Source organism: Phasianus colchicus, chromosome 3 (assembly GCF_987193195.1).
Source record: "Phasianus colchicus chromosome 3, bPhaCol1.hap1.1, whole genome shotgun sequence".
NCBI classification, from domain to species: Eukaryota; Metazoa; Chordata; class Aves; order Galliformes; family Phasianidae; genus Phasianus; species Phasianus colchicus.
Window position 1 is genome coordinate 45,960,347 of NC_143438.1, and position 21,207 is coordinate 45,981,553.

General features: G+C 35.5%; 1 long non-coding RNA gene across 4 annotated transcripts; it reads right to left on the bottom strand.

The window, feature by feature from the left end:
• Nucleotides 1-481: 481 nt before the first annotated feature.
• LOC149918550 (uncharacterized) lies at nt 482-21,110 on the bottom strand. Of its 4 annotated transcripts, XR_016465563.1 has the most exons (7): nt 21,034-21,110; nt 19,329-19,552; nt 15,725-15,787; nt 15,543-15,651; nt 13,104-13,588; nt 10,021-10,318; nt 7,368-7,454 (listed from the first exon to the last, which is right to left on the bottom strand). It is a non-coding gene; the product is annotated as an uncharacterized LOC149918550 (long non-coding RNA). The 4 variants fall into 4 exon arrangements; XR_016465561.1 differs by lacking the exons at nt 7,368-7,454; nt 13,104-13,588 and adding an exon at nt 482-700; XR_016465560.1 differs by lacking the exon at nt 13,104-13,588.
• Nucleotides 21,111-21,207: the final 97 nt, after the last annotated feature.

Genomic DNA, 21,207 nt, shown 5'->3' on the forward strand with positions numbered 1-21,207 from the left:
CTGACAGCCATGACGGCCCTCTGTTTGGTGAAGAAACTCAAAAGCTGAAGTGAGGTGATAGGATGTAAAAATGGCTCTGCGTTTCTTGCTGCTGACACTTGGAAATGGTAATATCTCCTCTTATAATAACTTAAAGAATCGGGTCACTCTAAAGCAAATGAATATTCAAGCTGGAGTTACCAGCCTGCACAGTACAGATGAAGAGAAAAACAGATATAAAGCCACCTATAAAAATATTGATGGACTTTTGTTTATGTAAGTAATTATCTATATATCTCAGTGCCTACATTCCTGAACAAAATAAACAAACTAAAATAACCATAAAAAATATGAACAAATAAAAAACAACCACTCAACACGTTCATCTATTTTTTGAGTTATGTCTGGGAAGAGAGATATCAATCTCACAGGTAGAACATGCGCATGTCCTCGTGTGATATATAAGTAATAATTATTTATTCATCAATTACCAGTGGCAGACTATTCCCTGCCTTCCTACCATGAACATATTAGGAATCATAGAATCACAAATGTTGCAAGGAGATCATCCAGTCCAACCCTCTTGCTAAAGCAGGTTCCCCACTGTAGGTTACATGGAATCACAACCAGGTGGGTCTTGAATATCTCTAGAAAAAGGAGACTCCACAACATCCCTGGGCATTCTGTTCCAGTGCTCAAAAAGGAGTGCTCAAACCTTGCCCTGTTTGAGAAACGAAGTCACAGTGTTCAGATTATGAGGCTGAAGGAAACAAGAGTGCTTATAGCTGCAGGAATATGAAAATCTGAGGTGAGTGGTGGAGGGTTTTAGTCCAATTAATCACATACAATTCTGCTAATCTAATCTTATTTATAAATAGCAGTTTGCAGTTTTTCACCAAGAATTTTGGATTGTCCTTTGCTTGAGATATACCATAGAAAGGATTAATGTCTTTAGTTACACAGTATCTCCACTTTTATTCCACAACCTAATTTCAGCATACTGCATTATTTCAGTACAATTCTCTCTAATATTCAGTCTCTTCTCAGTTATTGGTAAAAGAAAAACACAAAATTATGACTCTTACTAAAAATATTTTCTTTCTCATTTGCTAGCAGCTAGCAAATTTAATAAGAAATGGATTTCTAACTTTTTTTTTTTTTTTTTTTTTTTTTTACTGTAAAAGATCTTTTTGTCTTCTTCTGTATAGCCATCTTTGTGGGCATTTTTCTCATTTAAGCAAATGTAGAAGCAAGTGCTAAAAAGAAGTTGGGAAAAAAAAAAGAAAAAAAAAAGGCATGAACATTAAATAAAGATGTAGCCAAAGAGAAGCAATTGAATTTTGTATAAGCTGTTCTTTGGACATACACAGTACCAATTCAAGTAAAGATTAGAAAAAAATGAGTTTGAGTTTTACATTCCACATATTATCTTGGGATTTGAAATATCTTCTTATTTTACACCTTAACTACCTTAATGAATCAGCAGAGGAACAACACTGTAAAACATGCATGAGTGAATGTATACCAAAGACTATTTTCCACTTGTTGTACACAGTACACTAAAATTAGTTTTACAACATACTCGACTACTGCCCATTTCTTCCACTATGTAACTTAAAAAAAGAACCACAGAAACTAATTGAAAACATACTTATAGGGAAATAATGATCTAACAAAATATTTGGCTAACTAAATCAATATCAACTGTATCATATTTAAGCTTTGAATCATTCAGATTTGTGTTCCCCTATGGCAGAGAACTATGGCAACATACTTCCTCCTAAGGGTTAGATATCATACTTATGCAGATTAGTGGTAATACCTTTTAACACACTAGTTAACATCTACTTCAAGTAACATTGTAACATTGATGACATTTTCTTAGGTACACTGTAGGAAGTATTTATCTGAGTCTCAAGATACAGCAAATAATATATCATTTATTGTTTTCATTTTTATTTGTTTTGTCTTGTTTTGCAAGATGCGAGTTTGAAGGGGGAATATCTGCTGGAAAAGAAACTGCTTGGAAGGTCACAGCCAGAGGGTTGTGGTCAATGGCTCTGTGTCCAGGTGGAGGCTGTTCACGAGCTGTGTCCCCAGGAGTCTCTCTTGGACTGCTATGCTTTAACATCTTTATTGGTGATATCGTTGATAGGATAACATACTGTAGTTAGCATTTTTAAGTGAAGTAGTTTAGATTTCCTTTGAGTAATGTCTAAATCATAAATGCTATATTATCAGGACCATTTTCACACTCACGGAAATGAAATAAGTTTTTGTTCTTAAAATAGGTTTTACAGATTAAGTAAGTGATTTTCTTCTAAATCTAAATTAGCACTCAGTGTTTAGACACCTTTGAAGAGTGCTCTAAACTTCTGTTTCACATTTACATTTCCATATAAAAACTTTGTATACATGATCACATATATGAAAAAATAAGTATTTTTCCATTTTTCCTTGGGTAAATTCCAACTAGTCCTGTTCTGAGCCTTTTTTTTTTTTTCTTTTTTTCTTTTTTTTCCTATTGATTAATCCTTGCTATGAATTCAGGAAAAGGTCACCAAGTTTGACAAGAATAAGGCTAGGTAAAGGATTTTTCTCACCAGTTGAAATGCTCCTTAAAACTTCAAGTAACAGAGTATTTCTTGGAAAGAAAGATGGTATATGCAGTAATTGGAAGAAAAAACATTTTTTAAAACCTTCACAAAACATTACAGTTTCATTATTTGAGCATAAAGGCCAAATTTCAGATAAATTCTAAGAAATGAAGCTAACTTGCTTGGTTGGAGTTAAATGTAAATCTCATTGCAAATGTGGTAACAACTACATACCAGAATGTTCTACCAGAAATGCGATTAGTGACTTAACATAAGACATCTGAGATAGGTTGACACTGCAAAATTATACAAGATCTGTATTTTCTTTGAGTTCTTTTTTACATGTCTTTCTAGAAAAATTGTGTGCAAATACTGTCATTTTTCCAGCCATATGCATGTACTACTTTTGTGTACACATTTAATCCTATGAAACAGAAGTATGCTAATTTCAGTGGTTTTGTCAATCTGTATATCCTTTTTATAATTACTGAAGCTAATCATTATATTTAGTGATTAATTTATAGTACATAAATTATTGTATAGAATAATAATAGTGATATAATTAGAAAAAGCGTTCTGAGTTGGAAAAATAAGGAATGGCAAAACAAAGAATGGAAAACAACCCTAAATCCCCTAAAATAATAGTGTGAAGATTGGTAAGACGTGTATTCCCTACTTTCTTCCAAAACTAGCAGATTATCAACTTCTTTTTAGGGTTACGTGGTTTTGGTGAGGGTTATTGAAATAGAAAATAAACAGAAGATACCATTCCACACATATCTGAGATGAGATCTGAGGAACAGTAGCTTCACTGTGTAGACCAGGATGAGAAAGGAGGAGGACAAAAGAGCCACTAAGAATCTGATATCTTTTTGTGACTGAGATTTAAACTGAAAACTGAGGCCAGCATTCACACATGTGACAATTTCCTGACCCCATACAGAATTGACAGAGTACAATTGCTCATCAGGAAAAAATGTCTGGTTAGGAAGTTTTTAATTTTCCCCCAGATCACTGAGTCAGGTAAATATATAATTACTGGCTTATTAAAATGCAAACAACTTGCCTGCTAAGCTGCATTTGAGAATGCTTTACTAAAAAATATTTTTTGTTTGCAACTTTCTATTAACAAAACATATTTATTTACTGACAGTTCTTAACTTTGTCAATTTTCACAAACATATGAATTTCAAAATTAATCTATTTTAATTAAAGGTAGCATTACTACTACTTTCAAGTGCCCATACGTTAAAAATGCAGTTTTAATGAAGTAAAAATCAAATCACATTTATAAGAAATGCATTTGAAAATACTACAATTATTTGTTTTGATTTTAAACCTTTTTCTTTGAGATGCTTTGATTTGTTTTGTTTATGTGATACTTCAGAAATGATTCTCACACAAGTTTATAGGGAGAAATCTGAGTCAGATTTAATAATGACAGACTATAGCCACTCTGGATTAGTTATGGAAATGTCCTTACACTTGTGTTACACCATGGGAGTTTTTAATGGAGCCTGAAATATTTTAATTAGCCCAAGCTTGTTTTTCTGTAACAACCTGTACTGTATGTATTGTTCTTTCAAAGTAAAGTCCTAATTATTTTTCTATTTAGTTTTATCAGATTTCAATCATTATTAAAAAAAAAAAAAAAAAAAAAAAAAGACAAAACCAAAAATAAGCAAACCTAAAACTTATTTTAAAGATCAATAATCATTTAATCATTTCTGTAGTTGCTTAACAAGTATACCATAAAATGCACACACATGAAAGCATCTCTCTATGATCATTTAAATAACACAGAGTGAGCACAGCATAACGTGCTTAGCTGTATGTACATGGAAGCTTCTGGACAGCCTTGATTTACTTTCTACATTTTGCAAATCTTTTCAGGATTCCCTTGTACAGTATTATTGAGACCAAAACTCTGAATACTGAATATTTCTTTATCATTTTATTCAAACATAAAAAGGAAGTATTTTTGATGTTCCACTCAACTGCTCATTAGAAGCAGATGCTTCACAAAAGGCATAATGCAAAAATTCATTTGAGTTCTACTCATATACTGCTCTTCTCTGTTCAGTTTGATGTGCATTTAGATTACATCTGTACACTATTATGCAGCATTACTTGATACCCAAGTATGCATTCAGTAGCATGGTATCTTAACAACTAGCAGCAAAGGTAATACAGAGTTCATTTGAGGACAAATAGTAAGATCATGTTTTGTGATGAAATTTGTGTATAGTTCCTAAAATGAGATAGTACTTGTTAAAAGGGTAGAATAGACTTCATAAACTCTGCTAAGTATGTGTATATCAAAATAAGCAGAGTCAGGTAGTAGATATTCCCTTCCTGTGGTATAGACTGGTGATTTTTTTTCTTTGTGGCTGGATTTGTTTGTTTTTAGAGCTCCTAGGCTAGATATTTGCATGTGGTTTTCCAAAATAAACTACTCTTACAGGAATGGTATTAGTAACAACAATCAGTACTAACAGTTATAACATAAATCTTCTAATTCCTAAGGAATTTAGATACAGTCATAGTTTTCAGCACTTACTGTCAAGTACTGATGCAATGATTTAAATCAATTGATGTATATTCCTAAAACCAAAATGATATTTGGTGTTAAGAAAGAGATGTAAAAACTCTCTCTCTTCTTTTTTTTTTTTCTTATTTTCCTGACTTTAATATAGCATCCATCTTGGCAAAAAGCATCCATTTTGGTAAAAAAGGCAAAGTTGTTTTCTGATCTGAAATCTTACATTTACACCTTTCATTTAAAAACAGAAAACATATTTTATGTCAGTTACATTCATTCTCTTTATGTAGCCTGTACTGCTTGTGCTGATGAAGATTATTTTCCTTAGATTTTTTTGTACTAAAACCCTCTTTATTTAGAAAATATTGCACATCCTGTGCAAAAATCCAGAAAACAAGAACACATTATTGGAAAAAGCAGCAGTCCACATTCAAACAGTAATATTGCTGATGTTTTATGGAAACCAAGCTGTGGGTGTGAGCACAGTGAGGAGGTGGATGGAGTGTTTCAGCAGTGGTGACAGCAATGTGAAAGACAAGCTGTGCTCCAGACAGTCATTCACAGCTGTCAAACCACAAAATGAAGAGATTCTCTATATGCTAATCCACAAAATTCAGATGCTCTTTAAAGAAGTAGTGGCCTTGCTGCTTGGAAGTGACTTGTAAGATCACTCCTTTTGAGACCAGGAAAGATGTTAGCATATCACTGAACTGCTATGCTAAAGAAGGTGCTAATTGAATGGCATCTTACTATCTTTCCATTTCCACTGCAAAGTTGTAACTCTGCTATCCTCATTTAAATTACCTAGTCTTTTTCACTGTCAATTTTATTTTCAAAATTCAGTTGGCATATGTAAAGACAATGTAGCTATTCCATGTAGAAGACAGTCTTTGTTAGCATTCTCATCATCATACATCTAGAGTAATTCTGGAGTTGTGACACATTTGAAGATACCTTTTGTTTCTATTTTTAAATTGTGAAAACACTGCTATTGTTTTTCTTCATGTTACCTATCAGGAAAATGCATTTGGGTAATCCACACAGTAATTGTAGCTTCTAGTCACAATACTTGTCTGTATTCAGAAAGCTATCTGCATTATCAAGGAAGCATTTGAGAAAAAATTAGCTGGTTAGTTTTCTTTCGATTAGATTTTAATTTGCCAACTCCTAATTTTCAGAATTTTAAATTCTTCTTTAAAGCTGTCTGTGTTTTTAAGAGTTCTGTAGCATTCCTTCCATAATTAGGTAATCCTCACTGTATGGGAATTACTAAGTTACAGCCTGAACCTAGTGAAGAGACACAGCCAGCCCTGGGAGCCTAGATGAATAGAAATTCACCTGTTCGACCGAAAGGGTGGAACCTTTCTTTCTTTAACTGAGTTGTGATCGTTACCCTTTTTGGGTAACTTAGAACTGGTTATCTCCCATCACCTTTATCTACACTCCCATAGACCTGAAAGTAAATATGAAATTAAGAGAAGCCAATGCAAAATTCTGTTTACCAGCTGGTTCCCTAGATAATGTAAGATGGTTTCATATGTAGTAGTGATATGCTTATCTTTCTTCCATTGTTGTATCCACAAAACAAATATTAACAGAAGCAACTTTGTGAGTAGTACTGACTGTGTCACTGAACAAAGATCTTTTTCCCATTGAACAATTGCATCATTTACAAGAATCCCTTGTCCAGATGCATCAGAAAATGGACCTACTTCAGAAGATTTTCTATTGTTTACATCTTATCAACATAATGTCAGCTGTCATAAACTGAAATCTGAAAATAATTTAGTGAATACTACAACAACATCAATAAAAGTAGAAGTCAAGTGCCATTGGAGCAGCTAGATTGTCTTGAAATTTTTACTATACAAATTAATTTAAAACTTCTTGATTTTTTTTTTATCTTAAAATGAAGCTGACATTATATTTCTAGGTCAGTTTCTGGAAGAAAGCAATATCCTCTGTCTGTCCTGCAGGGTATATGTAGCTAGTGGTTTTTATATGTCTGTTCCTGTGCTTGGTCCAAGATTCTCTGGGTCCATTCCATGGTTCATTACAGAGCACTTAGCCCAGGCTTGTTCTGTCAGCTCTTGAGGGTCTGATTCTGTCCCAGCACAGATGGCAGCCTTTACCCTTCTGTGCAATACCTGAGACCTTGACACCACAAAAATCAAGCTATTTTCATAAATCATGAAATGTATTTTCATAAATCATGAAACTGTCTCTAAGAAGAGACAGTTTTTATTCCTGAGCTTTCAAACAAGCAGATGAATAACACTGACGTGAAATTTTGGACAGCAAGCAGCACATAGAGTCATCATAGTGCAGAGTTTTGCCTGCAATTATAGAAGTGATCACAACTTTAAAAAAAGAAAAAAAAAAGTTAAGCTTCTTTATCATTATAATCACTGCAATCAACATGATAGCCTTTGTTGTGATTTCCCAGTTTGACTCTCCCCAAACTCCCTAATCAAATCTTGCCATCTGAGAGAAGCAGAATTGCATTCCTTCCATTCTCATCAGCCTCATTTATTAAGTGGTTATATAATTTCAAACACATCGTGGCACTGTCCCATCTGCAGAATAGCTGAGCTCGTAGTCCCAGTCACAGAATTGTAGGGGTTGGAAGGGCCCACTAGAAATCATCCAGTTCAACCTGCCTGCAAAGCATACTCCTTAGGCCAGGTTGCACAGGTAGTTCAGCCAGGTCTTGAACGTCTCCAGAGAAGGAGACTCCAAAACCCCCATGGGCAGACTGTTCCAGTGCTCTGTCAACCTCACTGTGAAAAAGTTCTTATGCAGAACTTCCTATTCTTCAATTTGTGGCTGTTTCCTCTTGTCCTATCACTACACACTGCTGAAAAGTGTCTGGTGTCGTCCCTTTGCCTCCTGCACCTTAGATGTTTATAGACATTGAGCAGCTCCCCTCTCAGTCTTTCCTCAAGGCTGAACAGACCCAGGTTGCTCAGCCTTTTGGGTGCTCCAGGCCCTTTATCATCTTTGTGGCCATTCTCTGGACTCTTTCCAGGAGTTCCATTAACCCAGAACTGGACACAGTTCTCCAGGTGAGGCTTAACAAGGGCACAGTAGAGGGGGAGGATCACCTCCTTTGACCTGCTGGCCACACTCTTTACTGTAACCCAGGATACCATTAGTATTGTTCGCCACCAGGGCACACTGCTGGCTCATTGCCAAGCTGTCATCCACGAGGGCACTCAGGTCCCTCTCTGCGGAACTCCTCTCCAGCAGGTCATTCCCCAACCTGCACTGGTGCATGTGGTTATTCTTCCTTAAGTGGAAGACTCTACACTTGCCCTTGTTAAACCTCATCTGGTTACTCCCTGCCTGGGTCTCACTGAATGGCAGCACAGCCTCCAGATGTGTCAGCCATTCCTCCCAGCTTTGTATCATCTTAGTGTGGACACTCTCCCCTCATCAAGGACATTGATGAAGATGTTGAATAAGAGCAGATCCAGCACCGACTGACCCCTGGGGAATACCACTAGTTACAGGCCTCCAACTGGACTCTGCACTGCTAATGACAACCCTTTGAGCTCTGCCAGTCAGCCAGTTCTCAACCCACCTCACTGTCCACTCATCTATCCCACACTTCCTCAGTTTCATTATAATGATGTTGTAGGAGACAGTGTCAAATGCCTTGTTGAAGTCAAGGTGGGTTACATTCATCCTACAGAGATGCTAGGGATAGTCCCTAGACCTTGAAAATAAGCAGTATGCTGTCTCTGGCAAGACTAAGGATATTCTCAGCCTTTCTGGTATCCATCCGCAATACTGCTGTTAATGCAGTTTCTCTGCCCTACCTACATAAGCCTGCAAACTCTTTCCACAATATTTTGGTGGCCCTTCTTTCCCTTGCATTCTTTGTGTGGAAGCTGTAGCTGGATATCATCACAGGTCTCCCCACAGTGCCTTTGGGTACACTTCCTTCCTGTAACTCACATTTTGAGGCTGCTTCTCAAAATGAAACCACATGAGAGGATGTGTATTCATTCTCAAATCTGGCTCTATTATTTTGCTATTTTAGAAGTGCACTAAGTGTTCCTCGGATCCCCTTCAGAATTTTACAATCACATTAAGGGATGGAGATTTTTCTTCTCTCCTAAAATGTATTGTGTCTATATTTCTTTTACTTTGTGCTTTAAAAATATAATTTTCAAGTTTGTTTCAGACCAAAGAGAAGTATAAAAGCAAACCCTGAGTTCTTATGACACATCACTGGAAACAACCTTTTAAAAAATTACACTTCACACTTATATCACTTCTACTTCACAGCCATTGTCACATTTTGTCAGAGAAAAGGTCTGTTAGCATTGTTAATATTGCACAGTCAATAAAGTTGAGGGAGAATGAATTCTGCTTTTTGTATTATCAGCAAAAGCAATGGATATACTTCAGGTACTGAAACTTTGTTTTTTAAACCAGAGCAAAGAAAAAAGGTTGCTTATACTGGAAGTTGAAGTAAATTTCCAGTATTGGTTAAGACAAATACATTTTAAAAATTGTACTGAAATTTACAATCTAGACATGCTTATTTCCTAGATTTTTTTAATTCCCATGTATTCTATCTCGTTTTATTAGAAATGTAGGGCTGGCTCAGCAACCTACATTGCTATATAAAATGTATTTTATCTTTAATGACTGTGATGTTATGGTTACTTATATTCACTCTAAACTTTTCCTGAAAAAAGTTCTGTTTGATAAGAAATTTAAAAACCTAAGTAATTAATATAAATAAATTTCTACTCCAAAATACTACTGAAGATTTAAAAGAGCCTCTAATTCCTTAACATTCAAACTGTCTATCTGACATTCCATATCAGGCTAATACATTCCTTTAACAGAACTGAAATATACTCTGTTATAACATTTTGGAAAGGTTACCTGGCTGCTGATCAAGGCTTGCAGTTGGGTGGAGTTACATAGCTGGATGAGTCTCCTCCAGTGGTCTATGCTGGTGCTGCATAGATACAAATCCATCCAAATTAGGTGGTCTTCCACCTGGTCTGGAGTACCAGCAAAGGTGCCTGAGTGCCATTGTACTGAACACTTTTCTCCTAATTTTGCTTCCTGGGGACACACTTAGTTCCACTGTAGAAGCTGATGTTCTCTAAAGCCATGTGCATAGACAAATTATCCTGCACTCCTCTGGAGTGTGGTGTTTCTCTTTTCTTGCCACCATCTAGGGAAGCAAAACAACTACAAATCAATTCTGGAAAAACTAAATAACTGCTTTGTACAGTTTCATTTTCAGAGTCTCGGGAAGAACATTTTATATGACAATGCAGTCTGCTTCAAAGACAACATATCTTCATTCAAAGTTGTCTAAGCTCTAGAAAAAGGGAGGAAAACCTGGCTATTTAAATTATTTTATTATTATTATTATCATATTTCATATACATTACTATATAATATTAGGTGAACCAAATCCACTAAAAACAAAAACAAACAAAAAAAAACCAACAACACAACAAAGGAGCTTGTTCCTTGGTCATTTTCAGTGCTGCTCTTAATTCTCTAGAATTATGATTATGTCTTTGTTCCATCCCAAGTAGTTCATTGTTCATTTGCAAAATCAATAGAAAATCACATTTATCTTGATGTCTCTTCTTGACATTCATTCATTGATTGGTTCTAGCTGTTAAACATCATTTAAAGCCAAGATGCATTTTGCTTTCTGCTAATCATTTCCAATTGTGCAACACATGGCTAAATTTTTATGTTTCTTTCAAATCATAGCACAGTAACTTTGGGAATTAATGTGCTAACCCTTCAAAGTGCACAAGAAACCATTTTCACTCATTTAATTTCTGAGTGATATAACTATATTTTAGAACAAACAGATATAAAACCTAGAAACTTTCAGCCACTTGAGTCACCTTCATGCTATCTTGGGAATCTCACTTGGGACTCCTCATTCATAGGGAAGAGGGAGAGGTGGCATATTTTTATTTTAATTCTATAAGGAAGATTGCTCTACTAGGGGTGTCCTAAGTGCTTACTTTGACATAATGAGAGGCTATATTTTTCTGTATTCCAGTATCACTTGTCAAATAGATGAACTTACCTACTCTGTACAGATAGCATTGTACTGATACTGAATCCTATATACATGAAAAGAGTCATTCTACCAATAGAGAGAGATACAAATGCTTTCTAATTCAATTTTCAAATATCTCATACTGAGTATGCTTTTCAGAAGTTAAAAATGATATTCTGCATCAAAGATTACAAGAAAAGCAGAAAAAACATGACTTTCAGCTTTTTAGACTGAATTACCAATAGGCTATTAGAAATGAAAACAGTCCAGCATTGATAAAATATCTCAGCCTTTACTGATAAATAGAATTTAAATTCAGAGAAAAGCCTACTTGGTCAAATTACCTCTATGCTGCCACATTTGTGAGCATAAGATAGGGAGAGAGATCATTAGAAATGTGATTTGTCAGCATTAAATGGTCATGAGAAAGAACACTTTGTGTGTAATATATCATTCAGGATACTACTTTATTTATATTCTGATAAATCAGCTGGATGACAAAAAACTTTTAAAACTTTAACATTGATCTCTATTAAAAGTATTACTAGAGATTCCACACAACTTCTTGTCACCCACAGCTCATCTTAGTTTTTACTAGTCAGAAGCGTGGAAATAAGAAATCTGGGTCTGTAAATCTGAGTTGCCTAGGAATCTAAATTGGTGATAGTTTATTCTCCCCTTTTATCCTTATGGTATATATTGTAATCACTATCTATAAAACCCTAGTCAGAAAAAAAAAAAAAGGTATCACTCAAGTTTTGTAACACTGATTCCATTATCTTTCATCTGTTCCTGAACATCTTCAAAGCACAAATGATTATTATATATGTTCTTGGCATCTGCAAGAGAAACCGCTACATGTTATTATACCTTACATGGCCCATATTGCTAGGATCTATTAGATGTCAGATGCTGTGATTTGGTGATTTCTTTGTTGTATCATCTTTACTGGATATTTCTAAGCCTTTCTGACTGTGTACTTTTCTGTCACCCAGCCCATCTGTCATCAAAAATTGGAACATCTGCTCCTGCAATAAAAATTTCCTTTTGCCTAAGAATCCTCATTCTTCACAAAAGCACGAATAATCCCTCCCAAATACCAATGAACCAATTTTGCCAACAGTACATTTCTGGTGTCTTCACCTTCTACCTTCATTCATGTAAGGGACAGGTGTTCCCATCAATACTTTCATCTCCCTCTCCTAAAATTCAAACGTCCCATGATCTGTGGAAAATTCCCTTGATTTGTTTCCTGCAAAAGCTTTATCCCTTCTAAGAACTGAAAAAAAAATCTCATGCAGCCTTTGATGCTTAATGCTTTGCCATTTTGATGCTGCTGCTGTTTCCTTCTGCGTAAGTAAAAGGATAACCCACTGTCCTCATTTTTCTTAGAAGAACAGCTATTCCAAACAGCAAAACACTGTGAAGGCTTCAAGATGTACAGAAGGAGATGGCTTTCTTTTTTTTTATATGAATAAAAAAGAAACTATGAATGAGTTAAAAAAAAAAATCATCTAAGCATTTCTGCTCTTCTGATAGCTTGTTTTATAAACATATATTTTTGCTTAAACAGGATTTGGAAGTGTACTTAAAATATCCTGTGGTTCCACTGTGAGGGTTTTTCAAGGCTCATCAGTGGCTTTTGCATGGATCTTAACTCTGAGGCTAAAATGGCATTAAAAAAAATCTACTTAGACTCTCTTACCATCAAATACATCTATTTGCAATTATTTTAATTAGTCCTTCAAAAAAGAAAAAAAAAGTGTGCATTAATTTTAATACCATATTATATTTTCAGGTAAACGTATGTTCACTTATTTGAATGTGCAATTAGTCATAATTCTGCTTCCCCTTTTTCAGCTTTAAAAAAAGATATCAAATCCCAAACATTATTAGCGTAATGTTATGACTGAGGAATTACACTTACTAGAGTAAAGAGACTCAAAGGATGGTTTCCAGAGCAACCGCAATTCAGCCAGCTTGCACTTTGTGCATCTCCTGAAGGGAAATTCTGCCTCCTGCTCACAGCTGGACTGAATCCTGACAGTTACGTCCGGCTGCTGAATGGCTCTGCAGCTGTTTTGTCCTTTTGCAAACTGCTGCAGCCAGCTAGCAGCTGTTTTCCCTCTGCCACAGATCCAGCCACCAGCTGCTAGCTGGCTGGGGGTGGTCCAGATCAGATGTCTCTTAACAACCCTCTTCTTTCTCTAGAATCTTTCTCAGGAGCTCAGGATGTCAAACAGCACAGTTCTGTGCCACTTACTGGGATAGTATAATTTGTCCTGAAAGCCTTTAACCTAATATCCTCATCTGTAAGGAGCCAAGCTGTCCCCAGTTCTGCTGATGCCCTGATTATCCTATTCACAATAGTCATCACAAAATATCCCACTCCCAGCTTCATACATCCAGCTCCTACTGAAAAAAAAAAAAAAAAAAGTGAGATTGCATATCTGGAGGCTGAATTTTGTCATGTTTATATAAACACTGACTATTTGATTTGGTCTTGGTGCCAAGAGTTTTAAATCAGTTAACTATTATAAACAGTAAATCTTCTGTACCCTTGAAATTGTATATAGCCATTTAAAACTGACTAATACATTGCCAAGTGTAAAAAATATAAATAAATTATAATATTAATAGAGGAATACTCTGCCAGTAGGAATTAATACCATTATAAAATAATCTTAAAAACATATTATAGTTGTGGAAATTGCAACATTTCCATTCAATCTACTGAAGCACAAGGCCCAAGTCTCCAAGATCAGTAGCCAGGATACCATCATCCCTTGTTTTTCTAATACTCTCAAAACTTATTTTGAAGTCTTGGATTTTAAAGTAAATTTTAGAAAACTCAGGATTGCTGACAAAACAATAGGATTGATTCTTTTTCAAATGAATCAGCAGCAAAGCTCTTGATGTGGGTATTCGGTAAGAATCAGATAATCACAGAACCACAGAATCAAAGGGGCTGGAAGGAACCTCTAGAGAGTACCCGGTTCAACCCCTTGCTAAAGCAGGTTTCCTACAGTAGGTCACACAGGAAAATTTCTAGATAGGTCTTAAATATGTTTCCTTGTTCTTTGTTCTGTCACTGGAAATCACTGTAAAGAGCCTGGCTCCATTCATTTTACTCCCACCCTTCAGATCTTTATATGCATTGTTAAGATGCCCCCTCATTCTTCTCCAGGCTGAAAAGCCCCAGGTTTCTCAGCCTTTCTTCATAAGGAGATGCTCCAGGCCCCCAGACATTTTTGTAGCATTTCACAAGACTCCATGTAGAAGTTCCCTGTCTTGTTTGAACTGAGGAGCCCAGAAATGGACACAGTTCTCCAGATGTGGCCTCACAGAGGCAGAGTAGAGAATACCTGATGCTTTCCACAAAACAATGCAATGGGCTTTAACAAAGAAATTGAACATACAAATAAACTGAAGCAATTTAAATTCCTTTCTAAGAATGTCACCATAGAGTTTCAGGTAGAGAAACAAAGAACAAATATAATATGAAATATAAAAAATAAAAATGGGGAGAACATCACTTCTTGTTTTAATGAGGTAAGGAAAATATGATACAAATAACTTCCTAAAGAAATGCTTTAGATTTCAGAATAAAATGTGCAGAAAAAAACATTTAGAACAAAAACAGCTGAACATATTAAACCATCAGAAACATATTAGCTTAGCTATTGCATATTATTCACAGCTCTAGAACACTCATACAGTATCTCTTACATTAATCTGATTTTAGTAGTTTAACAAGACTAAAACAGAAAAATTTATGGTCATTATTTGAAACCTTGATTTTTATTTTTTTTTTTTTAATATTGGTGTCCTAAATCAGCATTTTGAATGTTCCTGGCTGAATTCCACACAATTAAACAGTGATGAAGTGTTTACTTACAGTAGAGAGATTAATGCTATCTCTATCCTGTGTTTAACAGCCATCCAATCTCTATTCTCAGCTGTACAGAATCACAGAGTGGCCGAGGCTGAAAAAGCCCTCTGGGTCCCTGTGGCTCACTCTCTGCTTCAGTAGGGCAACCCAAAGTGGTGGCCCAGGACCATGTCCAGGTGGCTTCAGAAGAAAAGAAAATATCCCTCAGGCTCTGAGCAACCTGTGCCAGTGTTGGTATGGCACACAAGTGCTGCCTGGTGTTCAGAGTGAGCTGTGCTCTATAGTCTGTGCCCATTGTCTCTTGTCCTGATACGGGGCACCACTGAAAAGAGCATGGCTCTTTCCTCTCTTTACCTTCCCTTTAGGTATTTATACATATAGATCCCCTCAAGTCTCCTCCAGACTCAGTGGTCACAGCTCTCTCAGCCTCTCCTCGAAAAAGAGATGTTCCAGTCCCTATATCATCACACTGACCTTCTCTTGGACTTTCTCCAGTATGTCAGTGTCTCTCATACTTGAGGTCCCAGAACTAAACCTGGTACTTCAGATGTGGAACAATCAGAGCTGAGCAAAGTTTATACAACTGAAAGAGAGCATAATGTCATAATGTGAAAAAGTTTATTTGATTCAGTGCCTTCTTTCTCATTGCTACAAACCTTTTTGATATTTCATCATTTGTCTCCTTTTTTCTTTCATTTTGCCAATAAGTCTGCAGGCTCCTGAAATCAAGAACAAGCTCTTTATTGACTATGTAAACTTTCATGCTCAATACTGTCATTAGATGTTAAATAACAAAGTTCAGAGAGGAAGGAAAAAGCAATGAAGATCATGAGAAATATTTTGTTCCTGTCTTTGAGATCAAAATTTTGCTTGAAATTTTGATTGTGAAAGTAGCTAAGCTATCTCACTGTCAGTAGAACTCAAAAAACTGTCTTTAGTCAGAATGGACTACAGTCATTGAATGCAGTTACATTATAGTTTATAATGCATTGTCTAAACATAGTATTTTCCTACAAAGAGCAGGCCCAGGAGATAGACTTGTTTGACTTCTCCACTAAATCAAAGAAGAATGTTCCCTCTCTTATAAACAGAGCCCTAACATCTCAGTCCTTTTGTGCTAAGAAATGTAAGGATGAAAAATTTACATACATACATGGATATAATGAAAGCATATTTATTTTATGTGATATTAGCGAAAAGCATTATTCTTAATTGTGATACATTAATTTCATGTGCCGCATGTCAGAATTTGTGTAAACATTTGCTGAATGAAGTGGTTTTAATCTTTAAAATATTAGGCATGCTCCTAAAAGAGTTTTCATCAATACAGTTTTGTGATTTCATTGGGTCTATGCTAATCTAGATCTAGCTTTTCCAAGGTGTAATGTTGTACTGAAAAAAAAGCAAATAACCTCAATTTTTTTCCATTACAGTTGGAAATATAGCCATGGGAGGATGGAGATCAGAACTTGCTACCATGACAAAATAGATGTATGACCAGAGGGAAGGCATATATCTACTTGAATCTATGTCTCCTCCACGATTTCAGTGAATTTTGGTGTCGTGATATCAACATTATTTAAATTACCCATGTAATTTATATCCAACATAGATGGCATCAGTAAGTGTTAAATTCAACAAATTAGCTTCATGCAGACTTGCCACTGTTGTGGGTATTCCAAATGCAGAACCATCTGGGGAAGATTTATGTATACATGTACCTGTTTAGCATTTTCTAATATGTATTTGAGGATTTAAATGCCTGAACAAATTCCTACACACTCTTCCAAAAAAAAAATTAAAAAAAAAAATAAAAAACAACAACAAAAAAAAAACACCACAGTATTACAAAATTTAAAAAATGCTGAAGCAAAAGATCTGCTTAATTCACTTCTGCTCACCCCATGGTGTTCATTTAGATTAGTGCTGCTACAGTGATTTAATTCCACCTCATACATAAGATGAGTATAAATTTTATTTCTGTTAGTTGTACCGCAGACTAAATATCTTAAATGCAAAAGTGAGAGAACAGAAGAACTTATTCATCTGGTAAAAATCATTTTAAAGTAATTATAATTCTTTCCCCTCCAAACCAACCAACCAAACAAACAAAACTTCTGGCAAGAAACACTGTAAAACAAATAATTAATAAATTTTCCACTCCTTCCAGGTGAGAAGACCAGATTTATTTATTTATTTATGTTTAAGCAAGTGATATGAACACCACTCTGAAACCCAGTTCTAACTGCAACTCTACTAAGTACTTTCTCTACAGCAGTAGAAAGGACTCCTGTAAGAAATCCTCATGTAGTTTGCTAGCTACTACACAGTGAATTCTGTAGTCTCCTTCCAGTGATTTTCTATCCTTCCAGTCAGGACTGATACATTTCAGTATTTTGTCTTACCAGGGTCATAAGTGACCTGTGCATTTAGGTTCAACTTTTGAAGAAACTCCAAAAAAAGAATTATTAATGAATACAAAATTTCATGTAGGAGAAAGTTAGCTGCACCTCTATGTGCCTCTCTGAAGCCTGTGCAGGTACAGTGCCTGCAGCAATATCCTCCATCCATCTGAGTCTGTCTCAGTCTGTCCTGATCACAATCAGTAAAGGACAACCAATGTCATTCATGTCACTAGTACAGCAGGATGTGATTAGTTCCTTACAAAGAGATTCAAGAAGTGAGTTCATTATGCCAATCCACTGAACATACAAAATGTCAGAAGATATGACTTCCTTTCCTTTTTATGTATTTTCTCCATTATGTTTGACAGCATGTTATTTTTTCAGACTTCAAAACAAGTATGAGGGGCACATGTGTGGAAGTCTTCCATAGACTCAGGAAAGAATATGGAGGAATAGCTCACCTGTAGATTTCTCATCCATATATCCAAATTCATACCTAGTTTGATGAATCTCGCCAGAAAACAATCAAGTGAAAATTTGAAATCATAAATAGAAAGGAATATGACGAACACCACTCCTCCAAAAAAAAAACAACAAAAAAGAAACAACCATCAAGATGCACAGAAGCATTAAGAGCTAGGAAAGAGGAGGCAGGAGGCATTAACACTGTGCCAGCTGGCTCTGTAGAAAGTATATTTCTAAGTCCTACCAGTTAAAGTGATCTTGTTGCCTTTAGGTTAATGTGACGTGATGAAGATATCTTCTTTCAGTATGCCAGAAGTAATTATATTTCTTCTACGATCTTGGCTTAGTCCTATTTCTGTTCTCCATAGCTATGCTGCTCTGTAGGAGGCTTCTTCCTCTGCAGTATTGGTTTACATGTGTTGGCAAATGAAATGCCATTCAGATTAACACTAGCTTTTTTTGCATAAACATCATGCTTCAAATATAAATATTTCACTGCAACAATGATGGATTCAAATGCAGTAAAGAGTGATCTGAGATCTTCGTGTTCTTTAAAGTCAAATATTCCTAAGAAAGGAAACTAATTTATGAGCTCATTAAACACTCTAAGGAACTACTCATTTGAGCATACAGCTGTCTGCCTGAGACTTGTGCTCACAAAGCTAGCGAGCTGAGGTCACCTCTTTTCTCCTCAGTTTCTAATCAATGTACATTTCATAATGTTTTGTCTGTTAATATAAAATGATTATGCTTTTTCATATTTCTCACTTTCATCAGGAAAAATTATAAAGTAATATTTTATAATCCTTACTACCATTTCACTGAACTAGTAAAGCTATTCAATTGCAATTTTTTTTTTTTTTAATGTTCTTTATGTCTTCGAGACAGATTGGTTTTACCTATAATAATAATTATTAAATATTTATATAAAATAAAAGTAATTCTAATTTTAACATTTCAACTGATGTGGAAATCCTTGCCACTGCAGGATGCTTTTACCATTGTATTACCCCTTAAAAGTGCAATATTGGGAGTTAATGAGAGCAAATAGAATGGCAACGTGTCCATATAGTATATAAACACTTTATATACAAACTATACCCATAACAAGCCTGCTAGCAGGGTGATAAATATGGTATAAATGTTTGTGCTTGTAAATGTTTTCATAACAGTGTTTAAATATACAAAGGCTTGAGATGTGTTCTTAACACTGCCTCCCTGAGAGTTTAGCCATATGTAAACACATCAAACAACATAATATTTGCCTTTACATTGCACAGCATCCACAGTGTTTTCACTTATTGCAATCACAAGTGTTAAAAAGAATGCTGAGTTCTTTTTCGTATCTTTCAATCAGGATTTCACATTATGGAAGGCATTCTGAACCTACCATTTGTTTTAGTGTATATTAGGTTTTCATAGAGAAGGTTTGAGCAGAAGTGAAGCTGTGCCAGCTCAACTTCAATCCTCTTGTCATATCTCCAGAGTGGTTTTCTAAGCAGAATGTGATTTACTGACTTCTGTGAGCATCTATAATTGTCTGCTGCTGGAGGTATATAGCAATTCAGTCTGCCTCCATGTAGCAGGTCTTCCTACGCAGGGTGTTCTTTCCTCCTCATGGAGATAAAAGATGGAGAAAAGAAACCACAGTTAAAAAAATAAAATAAAAAATACTGATGCAAAAAAAACAAACAAACAAACAACCCAGCAGAGAACATTTTCTCAGACTACCAGTTTTTATGTCGAAACAATCTTTGTATAGATGCCTGTGGCAGATTTAGTTTTGTATCCTGTCATTCCACAGAATCCTACTTTGTATTTTGCATTGATACTTTGTGTTATGCAATGCAGATAATGTCACTGCTAAAATGCAATATTTTCCATAATGACTATTACAGTCATGTATTTCACTATCATTTATCTTTATATAAAGTTATTGAGAAACATGAGGCAGCTGTTTATAAGTACTGATATTTGTAGCAGTTGCCCTTTCAACAATTCTAGGTCTTCATTCTTCTCTAGGTCTTCATTTTAATTTATCCAGGTCTATGATATAGCTATACAACAATCAATTTTTTGTTGATTTTGCTGATCAATAAAAAAATCCCACCAGAAAATTTGTGAGGAATGCTTATCTCATGCAGGATGTAGCAAACCAGTGAGCATTCAATGAATGTAGAGAGGAAGTTAAATAAAAAATACTAATAATTAAAAAATCATCATCACCAGTTTTACCTTTACAATGCCTATTATTTGGGTAAGGCTTATAACGTAAAATCCTGCTCTTTACAGACAACCTGAGAAATGATACTTCAGAGTTGTTCTAATTATGCAGTGTGTAGAAGAGACACTAGATGAATTTGCCAGCCCAGAAAGAAGCAGTGGAAAATGTGGGTAGTTGCTAGGCTGCTTTGTGACATCAGCACAGGAAATTGTGCTGATCAATCATGGGAGAAAACTTCTTATCTCAAAATTCTCCCACACAGAGATCCACTTCAGTACCTGGGGCTTTGAAAAAGAAAAAAAAAAGGAAAGTACAGAACAGCAAATGCTAGAGGAAACAAAGCCAATTAAATGCTAATATTCTGTTCTGGGTCATGGGTTTGTTTTATGCAATCTAGCAATAAGGGGTTTGTAAAATTTCAAGTGCTGAAAAGGTACTTTTTAATGTTTCAGGTTATACCATGCTTGTTAAATTAAATTCAGATTTTATGGAAGTTGAAGTTTGAGATCTTCTCAGTCATGGGAGGGATTTTACTGGATGTGAAAACACTGTAGTGATCTCAATGCAGCTACAACATCAGTTCCTGCAGACAGAGGCATTTTTAACACTTGCATAGGTTCCTCTGATACACTCTAGCCTCTTCCTCTTCCCTCTGATAAATGAGTTCTTGTTACAGTAGCTACTACTAAGAACATTAACAGACCTGCTAAATTCAGCTCTATAATTTGTTTGAACGTTTTATGACTAAACAAAGTCATCAACGCAGGATATCATTACCAACCAGTGTAAAATATCCAATAGGAGATCCAATGATACTGGTGATTATATAAACCTAAAACCTGATTACTACATCTGTTCAACTCAGCGCTACCTGTGGATCCTTTCACCTGCTAAACAAAGGCACTTTACTGTCAAGTAATGGCAGTGGGGGGAGTTAAGAGACCATCTGCTGCTAAGAAACCATGTCACAAAGGTAGAATCAGCTGAGTCAGAAAGTGCAGTAGCAATTCCGAGGACACAAGTGATCAATAAGTCCTTCCATGGC